The 16,648-nt window shown below is 45.7% G+C and overlaps 1 protein-coding gene across 12 annotated transcripts in view; it reads right to left on the bottom strand.

Moving 5' to 3' along the window:
* The window catches only part of PLCB4 (phospholipase C beta 4), a 354,479-nt gene that overhangs the window by 247,531 nt on the left and 90,300 nt on the right, over positions 1-16,648 (bottom strand). For 5 of the 12 annotated variants that reach the window (XM_073003157.2, XM_073003161.2, XM_078388592.1 and 2 more), the window contains exon 1: positions 3,515-3,652. The exons of 2 other annotated variants lie outside the window; for them this stretch is intronic. The gene's annotated coding sequence lies outside the window, so the exon portion shown is untranslated. Of the gene's footprint in view, positions 1-3,514; positions 3,762-3,783; positions 3,913-16,648 lie in introns of those variants that run through there. 5 more of the 12 variants (XM_073003175.2, XM_073003171.2, XM_078388242.1 and 2 more) reach the window with 4 other exon arrangements.

Here is a 16,648-nt window from a genome sequence, read left to right as displayed (position 1 = left end):
TCTCCTAAGGTTGCTATGGGGTGAGATGGCCATGGAGGCTCTCACAATGAACACCTGCATTTCCCAATTTATGACTATCGCCCTGAGAGTTAGGTGCACTAAAAACACATTGAATAAGGGTATTATAAGTATGGATGCTACATAATTTTGAAACAAAGTTCCCTGTTTAAAAAAATCCTTTTTCACCTTCATATTATCTACACAGCAACTATTCACTTCAGAATAAAACTGAATCCTAGCTGCAGCATACAAGGTTTATATTATGTGCCAACATATCAATTGTGGGTTGTGGAGCTGAAATACAGAACAAATGAAAACCTGTATTTAGGAGTTAGATCCAAAAGGCAGCCTTAGAAATAACACACCATGCCAAGTAATTTTCAGAAAATGACCTCAAAATTACTCCCGATAGCAACTAATATTGAATATATTTACATAACTTTACATGACAGTTATATGACAACTTACAATACTGTTGCTCTTACAGAGTTTCAGAGCTTCAGTTGTTTGGCATAAATGATCACCGACAACAGGCAAAATTAAATTGCACCACCTGAAAAAATTCACGGAATGCTGCATATTGGGCTTAGCAATCTTTGACGTAATGAAGGGTGCACTATCTTAACTTCAAACTCATGAGATGAGTCCATCTCTGCTGGTTCTTGCGGCATCTACATATATGGTGCAATTATACATTCTACCCCTAAACATGTTTACATGGTCACACATCCTCCAGAGTTCAAGCAGTGCTTACCTCTAAATGAAGACTAATTGTATTTTGCTTTCTTGCACATACTTATCCAATTAATAATACTGTAATAATAATAATAATAATAATAATAATAATAATAATAATAATAATAATAATAATAATAATAATAATAATAATAATAATAATAATAATAATAATAATAATAATAATAATAATAATAATAATATGTCAAGTTAATTCTGACTTGTGGTGACCCTTTTTAGGGTTTCCAGGTAGAGAATACGCAGAAGTGGGTGCCCTGGGTGCAGCTTGCCCAAGGCCACACAGACTGGCTCTTCTTGCAGGAAGCACACTGTAATTGCAGGAGGAAAAGTGGTGAATCGAATTCCCAACCTGTAGCACTGCAGCAAGATACCTAAACCACCAAGCTATCCAGCCAGCTGTTATCATTTGCCATCACGCCAATTCTGATTTATGGCAACCCTTTTCAGGGTTTCCAGGTAGAGAACACACAGAAGTGGTTTATCATTCCCTTTTTCTGTGGGCACCTTGGGACATAGGCTGGCTCCACCTGGAGAAGGCACAGTGGGGGAATCAAACTCCCAACCTCTGGCTCCACAGCCAGATGCTTAAACCACTGAGCTATCCAGTCAGCTTTCGTGCTGCACACACATATCCCCTAATTGTCATAATTCATGCACCAGATTTCTGACTCATAGGCTAGCGACACAACAAAACCTTGCGTCACCCTGCACAAATATGGTATGTTTTTCCAACGCGGAGGTCCTTGCCATAAACAACAAATACTCATGTTCATGCAGAAGTTCGGGGTCACAGCAACATCTAAGCTCCCCAACGAAATGTTACCCATGACAAAACATTCCAGTTCTCTCTTCCTTGCTTCTGCAAGGCAGCAGGACTTCCAGAAGCAGTGTCTATGAGTTTGCTCCCTGACAAAAGTCCACCCCCACCAAAGTAGCATTAATGGCAGCAGTACTCAGCCATCTACATCAGCCACCTTCCCCTCGGAATAGAAATTTAGTCTCAAGAAGTACCTAGGAAACTGCCCTGCACTGAATCAGGGCCTCGGTCCCTCTAGTTCTGTATTGTTGATATTCTGCGGATACTACAGGCTGCAGTTTTCTTCCAGCCCTACCTGGGGATGCCAAGGATCAAACCTCTGAGTTTCCCATTCTGTGTGGGTACTGCCTCTGAGACACAGTCCCTCCCACATGCAGGCACGCTGCTCATTTTATAGGGCCACCTCTCTCTTCTTTTTTACAAGTTTGCAACACCCTGCACATGCACAAATATACACTGGCAGTAAGGGGGAGGGTGGAGGACAGAGAATGCCTTGTGGTATGGGAGAAACCCACTCCCAGTCAGACGTATACTCTCTTATACAATTAGTTGAGACCAGGAATAATGATTAAATTCTTATTTTTTTCCCTTTGTGTATTCTTCACAGTACGTTGGAATTAATACAGCTGGCTCATCACCAACATCAACTCAAATGCATTTTTTAGGGGAGCCCCTGGCCTCCTGTTGGTATCCAGCAAAAACTACTCTCTTGGCCTGAGGTATTACCTCTTCAGACTAAGAAAGAAGGCAGGAGAGGGAAAGTGAGGGGGAGAGCAACAGCAGAGAAAGATGGAGTTGTGGGGGGGAGAGGGTTGTTCTTTGAGGAAGGGGCAAAATAGTCATCATTATCTGGGCAATGCCAGGCACCTGCCCGCAACCCCCCAAAAATGTGGTGAAGTAACTAGCCTCTCCCCACCGAGGATCAGCCACCCGGTTGGGTTCTGCAAGCCACCTGCTCAGGACACCTGCTTCTTGGTAACCTCCTTCTGTACACTGGTGCTGGGAAGCAAGGAGTACAGGGAAGCAAAACTCCACTCATGAACAGGACCTTTTCAGGCTACATGGGAAGGGCAGGAAAGTATCTCTTGTTTCCCGAAATACACCCCCTTTTCCCCCTCTGGGTGAAGAACTAAAGTTCGCCTGGAAGCCAGGAGAAACATTTCTTAGCATCGCATATAACGCTGACATTTAATCCCGGATGCACATAGGGGGGCGGCGGGAGGGGAGGGGGAGGAGAGATAAATCAATACGGTGCCCTGCTCAGCAGCAGCAGACAAGCAATAATAATAATAATAATAATAATAATAATAATAATAATAATAATAATAATAATAATAATAATAATAATAAAACCATGGCGAGCGAGAAAACGAGGGGACAGGAAGGCCAAAATGCAAGCTAGGAGCATAAATAGGAGGAGACGTGCCCCGGGTACCTCCGACGCTTATTTTGCTTTTGTTCGGAAGGGCGCCGTATGTAGCTGGAAACAAAGCCAAGGTGAAGCTTAACGGAAGAGCTGTCACCCCGAGGAGTTTATGGAGGGGAGGGGAGGGGGGGGAGGGGGAGGATTCCCACTAGGACAACCGATCCCAAATCAGCCACCGCGCACACACACACACACACACACACACACACACACCCATCAGCCCGCGCAGCGCGCCGAACAACAGGATGCGCTCTTCCGCGGGGAGAAACACTCCGGTAGGATCGACTCTCGAGTAAACACGCCGGCTGATGGCGAGAGAGACCGCAGCCAAAACGTAAGAAAAAGTGAGGCACGGCCAAGAGGAGGGTGTCTCCAGACCCCCCCCTCCCGGGGAGCCGCGCCAGCGTCCCCAAGGGACCCCGCCGGAGGAAGCCAGGTAAAGGCAGCCCGCCCCCCTCCCGCCGCCGGCATCCGGCCATGGCCACCGCTCGGCCGCGGTCCCCCAATCTCCCTACCTGCCAGCCGGTCGGCCGGCCAGCCACCAGCCCTCGCCTGCCTTCGCCAGCTCCAGAGGTCGGGTGGGTGCGCGCTCGCGTGTTTGTGTGTGTGTGTGTATGTGTGTGTGTGTGTGCGCGCGCGCGCGCGTGTGTGTGTGTGTGGTTGAGTGGCCGGCTGGCGACGCTCCCCAGGAAAGCCAGCCCCTCTGCTCGCAGGAGCGCCGCATCCCTCTCCCCGCCTCCCTCTCTCTCTCTCTCTCTCTCTCTCTTGCCCGCTCCTTCCTCACCTCCCCTCCTGGTTTCTCCTCCGCTCCCGCCAGGGCCTTACATCAGCCGCGCCGCCGCCACCGCTGGAGGATTCCGGCGGGCAAAAGCCGAGCGGGAGCGGCAGCAACCTCCAGCCAGCCGTTCCTGTTGGCACAAGATGCTCGGAGAGGGCAGCGGGAGAGGGAGGAGGAGGAGGAGGAGGGGGAAAAGGGCGGCTTTCCCCAGCCACGCCACCTCCACCCCAGACACCCTCGGCTCCCTCCCTCCCTCCCCACGGTCTCCGGCGCCGGTCCCCAAGCAGCCTTTGGTTCCCAGCTCGGTGTTTCCTCAGGGGGCGAGCGCCTCCGTGTTTGGGTTCCCGGCGAACCGGGCGGGGAGGGGGGGGAGGAGGAGGAGAAAGGAAGGAAGACACACGCACACCCACACCTCGGCACCGCGGGGGCGTAAGAGCGGCGACTCGCTGTGTCTGTGGGTCTTGTGGGAGGGTGCGCGCTCGCGTGGCCAGCGCGCCTGGCCGGGGCCACCAAGGTGGGCCAAGAGAGCAAGCGCTGGCCCGACCGGCGAGGCGTGGAGAGGGCGCGAGGGGGGAAAAAAAGGGGGAAGGAGGCGCCGGGCTTGAGGTGTCTCTAATGGCGACCAGGCAGTCTAGGGCTAAATAGAGCAGGGGGGAAGGAGGCCAGGGGCGCGAGGCCAATAGACAACTCTCGTCGCCGCCGCCGCCACTGCACGGTGGTGAGTCTGGCAAGCTGTTGCTGTTCCCCCGCCGTCAGGGCGAGCGCCACAGCCAGCCGAACACCCGCTCCCTCCCTCTGGCCTGCCGTGCGTTCAAGCGATGCCTAGCAAGCGGAGGAGCAGGTGGTTTGGCTCCGGGGGTTGGTTGGGTCTCTCCTTCCCTCCCTCTCCCCTCAGGCAGCCGCGCTCGCCTGACAGAGACGTTGCATTGGACAGCAGGTTTCTCGCTATAGGGCAGTGGTTCCCAGCCTTGGGTCCCCAGCTGTGTGGGGACTAAAATTTCCAGAGACTATCACCACTAGTTGTGCTGGCCAGGATTTTCGGGAGTTGTTATCCAAGGATATCTGGGGACCCGTGATTGGGAAGCACTGCTATAAGGCAAGTGTAAAGAAGGTGTTAGGCACCAGGGTCCACCAGCAGCCAGACGTTAACCAGCACAGAGTCCCATGTACATGCACCCATCTATCAGCCAATTCCATTTTTTATTTTTTGGGGCAAGAAGGATGACTTCAGATTGAATCATGTGTGCACGCAAAAATTAACTGTAAACCACCACCCCTCATTTGGCAAGCCTAGTTTTGCCTCTTATGCCTGCTATGGATCTGTCATATCTGTGCCAGGTCTAGCATAATCTTAATATATCACCTCCAGGAGAAGCACCTGTATTGTTCTGAAGGTTACTGAACACAATGGCATGGATGCAAATGGCAGGTGCTCAACTCATCAACCCCACTAAAAACACAATGCTCCTATTGTTTGTTTCCATTTAACATGCATTTGTGCCAATTTATTTACAGTACACATTGGCTGGGAGGGGAGAAAGAACACCACGTCTTGATTATTTGGGAGCTCCAGTGGGAAATTTCTGTACCTCGCCGTACTTAAGAATAGTTTGAAAACATGCAGCAGTTCAGTACCTGTTCACGGTTCCAAGCTCCATGTTTCCTGTCATTTGCTAGGAAGGCTTTGGCCCCAAAGAATTAATCGGACAGAACAGTATTTCCCAAGGCCAGTTCTATCGTTGAGCAGGGTGAAGGAACTTCCTTGAGCACCAGATTTGGAGTGATGTGAAAGAGCCACAAATTCTGATTAAATCAAGTGTAGTTTTACTATCCATGGAGAGATACTTGTAAGGTTTTCAGCCTTACAGTATTTGCCAGATTCACGTGGGGTATGATGCAACTTAACCCTCCGGTTGGTGGAAGTGGGCTGCTCCCTCTCAGGCAGCAAAATGGTTTGGTTTGGCCTAATGTTCCACTGAACCCCACAGCTCTTCCTAAGATCTCATGCTGTTTCCCTATTTTGAATTGAAATGCAGTAATGAGTTCAAGCTCGCAGATGGCACAAAGCTCGAATTACAAACACTTAGAAAGATTAGAATGCAAATTAGAAAACAGAAATGATTTTGACAAAAGCATATGCTCCAGAGCACTGTTCAAAAGCAAAATGAAACCAAACGCCCAGATTTATTTGTCTGTTTATATCCTGCTCTTCAGTCAAAGGAAAAGCACAGACTTGGATCTACAAGAGCAGATCAGGGCTGTTGAGGACAGGACATTTTTGAGATCACTCATTCATAGGGTCGCCATTAAGTCGGAGGCCACTTGATGGCACATAAGAACAACAACTGCATTCATATTCCTGCAACAACTTGCAAAATTTCACCGTGCAATAAAATGAGGTAATGAATCAGTTCGGAAATAAATCAAGAGCTGGACCCCAACCCTTGTCTTCCCGAAAGGGTTGGAGCATAGGCCCTGAAAATTAGGGAAATGAAGTGTTTTTAAAAATAAAGGCTTGTGCATACTATAGGACTGCAGGTGCACAGAATGACAGCATAGCTTCACAGGGTGCACACAGCCACAAACACCAGATATAGAGCAATTCTTGCCAGATATTCCAACCAAATGGGTATGACCAGCAGCAGGTGGTCCTGTTGCCTACAAAATTGCAAGAAAGGACACAGGTCTCTTTGAAAAGTGTCCTCATCTTCCAACATGTTTCCTTCTCATAGAAAAATCCCTCCTGAAAAGTAGCAAACATCCCCTGAAAAGGGGGCTACTGCATGCGTAAAATTATCCTAATGCTGTCACACTAATTTCCCCCCAAAAATAGAAGTCATGAGTGTTTGTAAATGATTTCATTAATAGGGAAAGCAGCCAAGGTGTCAGGGAGTGGGAAGCATCAGTCCAAAGCTAATTGTTTTCAACACCACTTGTATCTGACTTTTAAAGTCCAGAAATTGTTTAATAATTAGTTACCTGAAATATTTTCTGCATCCATATGTACTTGGTTGGACCCTAAGTTTTCTCAGAAGCCCTTTCCCAGGTGCTCCAGTCCATCAGACTGAAACTCTGAGAATCAAACTGATATTAAAGAGAATGCATATCCTCTTCTACCATTAAACATTTTAACTACAGTATTTCATGTGTTCTGGTCCATGCTTTTGACCTGCTTCTAGAAGGTGGAGAAGAAATAAATTGGTTTCCAGAATGCTGAATTGCACAAAGTGGGGGCCACCACCATGAAGGCTATGTCCCTCCCACCACATCTTCAAGGGTAGGAAACCATAGAGTACAACCCGGCCAGTGATCAAAACATTCAGGAAGTCTCATATCAGAGACAGCATCCCAGTTGTGCAGAACATTTTGATTTGGGGTCAGGAGCAAACGAAATCAATTAAGTTGGACTACTGTAGATGCTGTAATTGAATTCCTGTCAGTAGCTGTCTGATGTTTGTTTGTTTATATCCTCCTTAAAGAGGACCCAAGGTGGCAAAGACAGTATCTACAAGCTAGAAACAGTAAATATGCAAATATTTTAAAAGGATCAAACAAATACCACACTAAAAAACTGTAAACAAAATCAATACAAAACATATTCAAAGCAGCAAGGCACAACAACCAATTTAAAAAAAAAAACGCACTCAGGCAGCCAATAACTAAGGGAAAGCCTGCCTGAAGAGAAAGGTCTTTCCCTGCTTGTAGGACAGCAAAGATTAGGCCAGCCCTGCCTCCTGTGTATAGTAAATGTTTTACTAACTGAAGAACATTAACAGTAATCTACATAAATTAATCTCTCTTTGGTAATACTTAGTTCATGTTTTTGGTGACCGTGCATTTCTACAACTAACTTCCCAAACTATGCCACACATACTGTAGAGGGGAATAAAATGTGTACAGTTCCACAGTGTAGTTTAAATAGATCTAGCAATATTTATGATCAAAACTAGACTCACCTTTTCAGTATGTGTTATTGAAATCACATTTCAAATCAGCTAGAATAGCTTGCTGTTCCTATCCAGAATTTCTCAGCCACTAAAGCCCTTTCATCCAATTTGGCATTTTTTCGGAGCTTAATATGCACTCACTAAGCAAATAGCTACAGTGATCCATCTACCGTCTGCCTGCTAGACAGGTTATAAATATTAGAAATGTCTCTTCATCCACCCAGGATTAATAGTACATTAGTCATTACCTTCTTACAATCAAGTTGCAGTAAAGTTTATGAGTATCGCAGATAATAAGGCAAAGTGGCATACGCCTTGAATTTTCAGCTAAATCTGAATGTACTCCGGACAACAAAAATAACAAACACTTCCTGCTGCTTCAGAAAGGAACACTGTATATTTACCACCTCAGGAGCTCCTCTGGAGCAAAGCCTACCAATGAAAGCTTCAGATAGCATAACATAAGAGCATCATAAGGTGCTTTCCTACCAGACAAGCATGCAAAGGACTGAAGCCCAATTTGTTGGTCTTTAACATACCACATCTATCTTTCCCCATATAGGCCAACAAGGGTGAAGTCAGTGGAGTGATCAGTTTCTGGAGCAGGATTTGGGAGATCCAGGTTCAAGACTCCACAGAGTCACGAAGCTATTCATCAGGTGACCCTGGGCCAGTTACTCTCCTTCAGCATTGCCTGTCTCACATTGTGAGGGTGAGGAAAACAGCACCCCTTGCTCCCTTGTATAGGGTATAAATGTACATGAAAAATCTTGTCTGTGAATGAGTCCTGTCCAGAAGAAAAATCCAAAAATGTGGTAATCAAGGAAGATGATGAGTTACATTTCTGGGGAAAGATAAATGGTGTCTTGCAACATGTTAACATATTAGGGTTCAGTCCCTTGCATGATTTTAGAAAGGAAAGTAAAAGTTGGTTTCACAGTAATTGGATGAAATAAACCACCCATCATAGATAGGATGCCAACAGAGATATTTCAAGCCACAGAGATTGAATCTACAAAAAGCCTAATCAGAATATACTAATAAGTATAGAAAACAAAACTGACTGGAAACACTTGATACACACTCCAATCCCAAAGAAAGGATATTAGAGCAATTACTTGACTGTCACATTTATTTCCCATGCAAAAAAGAATGCTCAAAATACTTTTTACTGTATATAGAGCAAGAAATGCCAAATGGTCTAGATGGATTCAAGAAAAGAAGAGGCATTAGAGACCATATTGCAAATACATGTTGACTTATTAGAGGGTACCAAAAAAATTTCAGAAGAAAATCAGTTTCTGAAAAGCAGTTGTGCTTTATAAATCACAATTAATTATGTAGGTCTTGAAAAACTATGGGTTATTCTACAAGGTGTGCAACAATATTTGTTTATCCTGATGTGTAACCTATACATTGAATCAGAGGCTACTTTTAGGTTTAGTATATAGAGAAACAGAATGATTTCCCATGAAACTCACTCAAAGACAATAATGCTAGGTAAAGTTGAAGGAAGAAGGAAATGATGACAATGTAACATGAGATGGATTGGTTAAATAAGGAAAGTCATAGCCTTTAGTCTGTGGGATTTGAGCAGAGCTGTTAATAATAGATGGTCATTGTTTTAAGTTGAAGAACTTAACAGCACATAACAACAAGGATAAGCATTAATAGCAGGCCCTGTCAACACACTGACAGCTGCCCAAGGAATCTGATGCTAGCTCTCCTTATATTCTACTATCACTTACCCAGTTGGTCTGTGGTGCAGGGGATATAGGATTTACTATGATCAGGTCCAACTTGATCCCGTTAACAATGGAAACTTGTCCTCTACTGCCCACCCATTATGTTTTTCTTGGTTGCCATCCAGCTGCCATGCCACTAAAGTCTACAATTTCTGATCTGAAATACGATCCTGGATACCAGAGAAATAAGTGAAACTATATGTGCAGTATGTGAGAAAGAGAGTAACTGAAATGGTTCAGTCCACAAAGTTATAAAAAACACACTCTTTTCATGTACAGTGGGAGATACTAGCAAGCAGGAACTAACTGGCTATGTTCTTTGGCAGGGAGCCACCTATCAAATAATTTGGCTCATGCACAGTTTATTGTCTTGCATTTCATTGCTGTGCTCTCCTTTGTTTTCTCCTCTATCTCAGGCCTTTAATTGTTTTCTGAAAGGGGAAAAAATCTGCAGGATTCTGTTAAAATAATACAGAATTTGAATGTTCAGAGTACCATGCTGATATTCAAATGAATGTGATTTCCACTGAAAGGGTGTATAAAATTGTCTAAACCATTCCACCATGAGTATGCTTTCCTTGTATATGCTTTCATTGGCAATATGCCAGTCTAGTGTCAATTTAAAGACTGACACCTTGTACCTAAAAGTAGAGTCCCTGGCAAAGTGCACCACCCCACCTGTCCTGTGTGTTTTGTACTTTAAACTTTTTCATTTCTATTCCCCTTGTCTTTGAAGGAGGAAGCAAAGCAGAGGCTCAGCAGAAACCAGAGGCTTTTGCAAAAAGGTTAAATAGCCACGTGTAGCAAAGCCTGAAGTGCAGCTGAGCATTGCCTTTGTAGTTCTATATTTCCAAGTAATATTATGACCTGACTTCTCTTCTTCACTGCCAGAAGTAGTAGTTATCAAAAGACTCCTTAGTAGCAGTGTAGAAAAATGACTGCTACTGGTGGCTTAAATGCAAGCTAGCTTACGAGCTTTTCCAAACTACAAAAATCAAGAAAAGGCTAAAGTCTTAAACAAAACTTTCAGAGGATACTTCTGTATGGGAGGCTGATAAGTTACATCAGTCATGAAATGTTCTGTAGCCTTTCTATTCCCTTTTCCTTAAGTGGTTTTTTGTGGTTAAAGGAAGGGGGTGGGGAAAGGCTGGAAGCAATGGGGGCGGGGAGTAGATTCACGGAGGTTACAAGAGGAATGTTTATACCGATCTATTTAAGAGTACCAGGCAAAAGGATCGCACAATAAAAACCTTATCTGGAACCACCCAGAGAATTATCCCCCAGGGTGTGGCAAACAGAGTACTTCAACCTTCCAGCATTTGTTGGGTGTATGTGAGTGTCATGTACACACACACACACACACACACACCATTAAATCTTCCACTCAGTAAAACTTTAAAAAGTTTCAGAGGACATTTTTCACATTCTACTGAACTCTATAGCCATACCAATGTCTATTCATTTTCTTTCCTGTTTCATGCATTTGGATATCTGCAGCATGGCCATTTCTTTCACTGTTCGCCCTCCCTTTCTGCCCTCTGATGAAATGGACAAAAATGGGAGTGAGGGAACTCAGATTCACTGACATGTTGCTTTCTTCAAAAGGGGCCTTGCTGTGGCAAAGGGGCTTGAGTAAGTCAAAGAAGCTATGGGCTATGCCATGCATGGCTACCCAAGACGGACAGGTCATAGTGGAGAGTTCCGACTAAACGCAATCCACCTGGAGCAGGCTTTGGCAAGCCACTCCAGTATCTATGCCAAGAAAACTCCATGACCAGAAACAAAAGACTAAAAGATATGACGCTGGAAGATGGTGTTACATACAGCACTGATGTTACCTGTCTGTCATGGGTTTGGAGGGAAAGTTCCATCCTATGGGGAGTGGAAGGCGGGACATCAGGAGGAGGGGCTGTACTGTATATATAGGTGAAGCCTGTGTGGAGAAGTTCAGACGCTGGGATGTGAAGAAGCATCAGCTGGGAAGAAGAAGCTGGTGTGGGAGTCCGTGTGTCAGACAGGGTACTACTGTGTGTCAGAGTACCAACCTGATAGGTTCAGGTGTCTGTATGGTTAGCCAGAACTGATAGGTTCAGGGTCTGTGCTTCAAGTTAAGGGTTCTGTGTGAACCAAACTGTATGCATGTATGAATGAGAATAAGCCACGTTACTTTATCTTATTCACCTGATCATTTTATTTTCCCTGTGTGTTGTATTTAAATAAACCTTATTCTTCTATTTGTTAAAAATCCATCCCTGGTCTGTGTGACTTCTTATAGGGAATGGTTGGTGGCAGCTTAGTGAAACTGTGACATATCCCAGTAGGTCTGGGTTTGTCACATTGATTGGTGTCCAGCGTGTGGGATACGACTGGTCCAGTTGTCCAGTGGTCCAGCAAAGCCTTGGCAAGAGTGCCCAGAGCAAGGGGGGTCTAGTCAGGGACAATCTGAGGCGCGTAGGTAATCTTCTAGGTGTACCTCACGGGGAGGTGCGCTAGTGGAAGAACGTGCCAACTGGGGAGACTAGATTAGGGTGCTCTGAGGCAGCCTGTTTTGGCGGGAAAAAGCTGAGGCAAAACTGTGAAATAGCAGTGAGCTAGCTTGTCTGCTGAGAGGCCCAGCAGAGGGGGGTAGACTCTAGCTCGCAACTGTTGCAAGTAGTGCTGAAGGACAGCAGCAATCTATAGGGAAAGCTGGTTCTGAGGCAAAAGAAAAAAAAAGTGGTTGTTTTATTTTGAGGCTTGACTTTTTAAAGCAGCTTGTTCTGAGGGGGGATTATGCCCTTGACTCGAAGCCAAATGGCAGAAATGGGTGAAGTGAAAGACCCCCAGGTTGACCAAGGTTCTGAGGATGAATTTGGCTCAGTGCAAGGTGACAGCACGGGAGAACAAAACCCAGAGCTCAGAAAAATACTCCTAGCCCAACAGCATGAACTGAGGGTGAGGGAAATGGAGGAAAGGTTAGAGAGAGAAAAAATGGAGGAAAGGGAAAGAGAGAAACAAAGGCAATTTGAGTTAGAGAGAGAGAGAATGGAAAGGGAAGAAAGATTGGAGAGAGAGAGAATGGCGTTTGAATTAAGAAAACTGGAACTGATGAACCAGAACAATAATAACAATAGGGATTCTGAGGGAGGCCAATTGTCTAAAGCTGACCTGAAGAAATTCCCTGTGTACCACAAGGGAGATTGTCCTGAGGTGTTCTTTTCCCTAGTGGAAAGAGCGTTTGTGGACTTCTCAGTAAGGGAAACTGAGAAGATGACCATCATGCGATCTTTAATCAGTGGTAGCCTGGCCGAAGTCTATGCCGAGATGCCTGAGGAACTGATGAAAGATTTTGCAGAGTTTAAAAAACTGGTGTTTGCAAGACATGGGATAAATGCGGAACAGCTGAGGCAAAGATTCAGGTCCCTCACAAAGAAACCAGAGCAGACTTTTACCCAAGTGGGGGCCCAATTGGTGAGGCTGCTAGAGAAATGGCTATCTCAGGAGGGGACAGAGACCTTTCAGCAGCTCAAAGACTTGATAGCGCTGGAACAGTTCTATTCAGTCCTGCATGGGGAACTGAAATTCCAGGTGAGGGAAAGGAAACCAAAATCTGTGGCAGAAGCCGCCGAAATCGCAGATTTTATTTACCAGATAAGAAAGCCCTTAGCTGAGTGGAAATCTGTAGATAAACCCAAATAAACCTACAGCAAGTACTCTCAGGGACCAGGGAAAAACCAGCAAGGGGGAGGGGCCCATGGTGAAGGGAAGCCCTCAGACATGAAACCAAGACCTCAGATTTTGGAGGGAAAACCAAAACAAGATGAGAGAGACTCAAAACACACCAGAAAATGTTATTTCTGTCAGGGAAAGGGCCATCTAATCTCAGAGTGTGAGAAATTAAAGCAGCTAAAAGGAATTGTGCCTCAGGAGTCGAGTGGAACCAAGCCAAAAGCTGTGTTCTGTGTCCAGAAAGAGCAAGGCTCATTGTCACTGAGGGAGCCTGTTGCCATGGCTACTCAATCTGGAACAGTGACATCTGCTGATCAGGCTGAGGAAAATGGTCCTCTTGTGGAGGTCAAGCGCTGCTTGCTCGTGAGAACAGATTCTCAGTTGTTTGAGACAGCAGGGGTGGACGTAGGAATACTTGACCGTCAGTATAGGGGGCTGCGGGACACTTGTTCCCAGGTGACCCTGTGCCATCCAGATATTATTCCTAGGGAGTATGTAATCCCAAATGAGAGCATGAAGGTGGCAGGGATTGAGGGGCAGGTGATCTCTCTGCCAGTAGCGGAGGTACCTGTCAACTTTCAAGGCTGGAGGGGAGTTTGGCGGCTAGCAATTTCATCGACTCTGCCAGCAGCCGTGCTCGTGGGAAATGACCTGGCTGAACATGTGAAACGGGTGCTAGTGATTACACGTTCACAAGCCACCACGGGGACAGTTCAAGGGGGTAATGATGAGCCAGAGACGGAAGCAGAGGGGAGTTCAGAAGCTGTGGTGGAAACCTTAACCACAGACAGCAGATTTGGACAAGAGCAAAAGGCAGACGCCACTCTCCAAAAGTGTTTTGAACAGGTGACTGACGCCCAGCTAACACCTGAAACCCCAGTGAGATTTCTGGAGAAAAAGGGGATTTTATATAGAGAGACCCTGAGGAATATCTCAAAAGGGGGAGATGGGATCAGAAGTCAGCTGGTGGTACCTGAAAAGTATCGCCCCATGATCTTACAAAGGGGGCACTCTGACATGTTTGCTGCACACTTAGGGGTGAACAAAACACAGCAGAGAATCACACAGAATTTTTACTGGCCTGACATAGGGAGGCAGATCAGGGAGTTCTGTAAACAATGTGATGTGTGTCAAAGGCAGGGGAATAGCCGTGACAGGACCAAAGCAAAGTTGTGCCCTTTGCCTGTGATTGACACTCCGTTCAAATGCATAGGGGTGGATATTGTGGGACCTTTGCCCAAGGCCACAAAGAGGGGGAACAGGTTCATTCTCACCATTGTGGACCATGCCACGAGGTACCCTGAAGCCATACCCTTGACTAACATTGAAACTAACACAGTGGCAGATGCCTTGGTGGGGTATATGTCCAGGATGGGATTTGCCTCAGAAATAATCACAGATTTGGGCGCATCGTTCACATCAAAGCTCATGAAACGCTTATGGCAAATATGTGGAATTAAGCACAAGGAAACCACTGCCTATCATCCTGAAAGTAATGGGTTAACTGAGAAGTTCAATGGGACTCTAATGCGCATGATTAGGGCTTACTTGGCAGAGAATCCAAACAATTGGGACCAGAAGCTGCAATCCCTTTTGTTTGCTTATCGATCAGTGCCACAAGCCAGTACCGGGTTCAGTCCCTTTGAACTTTTATTTGGGAGAAGGGTGAAAGGGCCCCTTGATTTGATCAAACAAAATTGGGAGCAGATCACCCAGGATGACCCACAAGACGTTGTGACATACATAGACACCTTGATGAATGACCTAAAGAAAAACCTAGAGCTAGCAGCAGAGACCCTGCAAGCTCAAAAGGTCAGAAAGAAAACATGGTATGACCACAAAGCCAGAGAGAGGCACTTTGACCCAGGGGAGGAAGTGCTTTGGCCTAGGCTCTGTAAAGAGAACAAACTGCAGCTGGGTAGCCCAGAAATAAAATACTTGGGTCACATGGTAGGGGGAGGAGTGATAAAACCCCTAGAGGCCAAAATAGAAGCAGTTCGTGATTGGCCCAGACCCAACACCAAGAAAAAAGTCAAATCATTTCTTGGGTTGGTGGGCTACTACAGAAAGTTCATCCCGAGGTTTAGCGAGATTGCGGCTCCGCTGACCGATCTGACGAGGAAGAAGGCTGATGACCGCATCCCGTGGACCAGCGACTGTGAGGAGGCGTTCCAGAGGTTGAAGCAGGCGCTCATCAACTATCCAGTGCTGCGTGCTCCAGACTTCGACTGGGAGTTCATCATCTACACCGATGCGTCTAACAGCGGGGTAGGAGCAGTTCTGTGCCAGGAGGATGAGAATGGTGACCAGCATCCAGTGTCCTACCTGAGTAGGAAACTTCAAAAAGGTGAGAGACATTTGGCAACCGTGGAGAAGGAGTGTTTGGCCATAGTCTACGCGATCCAGAAGGCCAAGCCTTACATCTGGGGAAGACATTTTGTTCTGTGCACTGACCATTCACCACTGCAATGGTTAAAGACAATGAAAACCCACAATAGCAAACTTATGAGGTGGGCTTTAAACCTACAGGACTATGACTTTGAAGTGAAGGTGGTCAGAGGGTCAGTGAACTGTGTTGCTGACGCCTTGTCAAGAAGACCTGAAGAATGAAGACGGCGAAAGAAACATGGACTATGTATATATATTGATGACCAAAGGTTAAATGTACCTGTTTTTTGAACTTGGTTTGTATGAATAAAGGTAAATTGATGTAATGTATATGGTAAATGTTTAAATGCCTAATTGATATGGTTGACTTAGAATGTAAGTATAAGTAAGTATGATATTGTATGTATAACTGTTGTTGTGTGTTTTATCCAGGTTGTTTTTTGGGAAAAAGCACCTTAGCTTTCCCCCTACAAAACAACTTATAAAGAGGGGAGGTGTTACATACAGCACTGATGTTACCTGTCTGTCATGGGTTTGGAGGGAAAGTTCCATCCTATGGGGAGTGGAAGGCGGGACATCAGGAGGAGGGGCTGTACTGTATATATAGGTGAAGCCTGTGTGGAGAAGTTCAGACGCTGGGATGTGAAGAAGCATCAGCTGGGAAGAAGAAGCTGGTGTGGGAGTCCGTGTGTCAGACAGGGTACTACTGTGTGTCAGAGTACCAACCTGATAGGTTCAGGTGTCTGTATGGTTAGCCAGAACTGATAGGTTCAGGGTCTGTGCTTCAAGTTAAGGGTTCTGTGTGAACCAAACTGTATGCATGTATGAATGAGAATAAGCCACGTTACTTTATCTTATTCACCTGATCATTTTATTTTCCCTGTGTGTTGTATTTAAATAAACCTTATTCTTCTATTTGTTAAAAATCCATCCCTGGTCTGTGTGACTTCTTATAGGGAATGGTTGGTGGCAGCTTAGTGAAACTGTGACATATCCCAGTAGGTCTGGGTTTGTCACAGATGGGACCCTCAGGTCGGAAGGCATCCAACATGCTACTGAGGAAGAGTGGAGGACAAGTACAAG

This window comes from Pogona vitticeps, chromosome 1 (genome assembly GCF_051106095.1).
Source record: "Pogona vitticeps strain Pit_001003342236 chromosome 1, PviZW2.1, whole genome shotgun sequence".
Classification (NCBI taxonomy): domain Eukaryota; kingdom Metazoa; phylum Chordata; class Lepidosauria; order Squamata; family Agamidae; genus Pogona; species Pogona vitticeps.
This window is presented reverse-complemented; position numbering and strand designations above follow the sequence as displayed.